The 1,726-nt window shown below is 46.0% G+C and overlaps 1 long non-coding RNA gene across 1 annotated transcript; it reads left to right on the top strand.

Moving 5' to 3' along the window:
- LOC109127551 lies at positions 218-1,310 on the top strand. The gene is made up of 3 exons (XR_002034118.1): positions 218-605; positions 704-983; positions 1,272-1,310. It is a non-coding gene; the product is annotated as an uncharacterized LOC109127551 (long non-coding RNA).

Here is a 1,726-nt window from a genome sequence, read left to right as displayed (position 1 = left end):
ACCCTTTTCCTGACCATAGCTGGAATTAGGGTCCCTTTTGGTGCAGCGTTGCTTGATGAGGGTAAGTCACTAAGAGCCTTAGGGAAGGTTATCTCCTTTGTTGAAGATTTTGTCCCTCTTCTTTTTGGTGAGTTCTGTATATTGCATTTGTTTCGTTTATTGGACTTCGCACCTGAGAGACGTAAAGGGCTTTTGTTCTGTGGTTTATGCAGGGGAGGTCGACCTCTTCTCTTTTTCCCAGAGTTAGCCTCCGGAGCCTTCAGCGAAGGGTGGGGAGGCAAATCTTTTTCCAGTTCCAGTGGGGTTTCTTGGTTTGAGGTGGGGGGGGTCCAGAGCGAGATGATTAGCCAGCTGAGCTGCTTCGATGATTTTTGAGGCTGTTTCAGCCGTTAGACCCCTGGCTTCCCCTTGGATCACTCTACATTTCCTGGCTGCACTCTCTACTGGATCTGCACAGCTAATATACTGCACTGTTACGTCTCTAAGCTCGCCCAGGACCTCATCTGTAGTAGGGATTGGAGGAGGGGGTGGTGGTGTGACTTCAGTGGTTGACATGGTTCTTTCCAAGGGTGGTCGTCGTGTTCTTGAGTTCTCAGACGCCTCAGGTATGTGATTATTTCTAGGTGTAGAAACCTCTCTCCATTGATAGTTATCCTTTGGGCGGTTTCCATTGACTCTGGCATATCTGTCTCTTGAAGAGTAGGTAGAGTTTGATGGTATTCTTTCTCTCGGGTTCCTGCTTCCCATAGCATGGTCTTTTGAAGAGAAGGATCGTCTGGAATAGCTTTCACCCTGTTTCCTGTGACCATAATGGTAGTCACTAGGAGATGTTTGGGAGGATCTCCTACTTCTCGTCGGGCTGAGTGTTTTCCTGTGGTCAGAGGGGGCAGCACTCGAGAAACCACGATTCTCAGATATGTTCTCCTTTGTAGAGGGAGCACGGAAATTATCACTCGGTGTATAATAGTTTCTTCGCACTTCAGGTATCGCAACTGGAGCTGTTAAGCTCCTTTCTTGTCTTTCCTTTTCTGCGAAATAACCAGGACAATTTTTCTTTTCGTGTGTTAAACGGTTGCAATATAGACAGTGGGATTTGAGGTTTTTGTACGATAGTTGGATTCTTGCTTCACCCCCTTCCGGGAACTCAATGATGGTTTCTTTGACTAGTGGTTGTAGACCGTCAATGAGGACCTTCATCCTGGCTGTCATGTTGGTTATTTCTATTTCTTGGATTTCGCCAAGTTCCTCACCAATAGTGGTTACCATCGCAGGATGCCAGAAATGTTTAGGGAGACCTTGGATCTCCACCCAGAAGGGAATCATANAAAGGGAATCATAGAAGGAAAAATCTCGGAGATGATTGGTTCCCACTTTTGGAGAATGACCATCCACTGGTCAAAGTGATAGGGTCTGTTATCCAGTACCTTTTGTAGATCTTCTTCAAAGTCAAATCTGAACTGAAAACAACCTTTTCCAAGATCTGACCCTATAGCTTTACCTTTCAGGTTCCAACGGTTCGAGAGAAAAGGAAAGAGAGACCAAAGTCTTTGAACCGAGGGGTTTGTCAGTCTTCCTATGAGGGTAAGAGCATTATCTTCAATGAGGCTACTCGTGTCTAGCTCTGGGGCTCTGATTCTTTTACAGGGTGGAGGGGAATAGCCACTAGCAACAGATTTGCCTTTTAGGTACTGAGGGATTTTGTTATTCATGGCTTACAGGGGGATAA

This window comes from Camelina sativa, chromosome 11 (assembly GCF_000633955.1).
Source record: "Camelina sativa cultivar DH55 chromosome 11, Cs, whole genome shotgun sequence".
NCBI classification, from domain to species: Eukaryota; Viridiplantae; Streptophyta; class Magnoliopsida; order Brassicales; family Brassicaceae; genus Camelina; species Camelina sativa.
The sequence above is the reverse complement of the archived record's forward strand: the minus strand, read 5'-3'. Positions and strand labels throughout refer to the sequence as shown.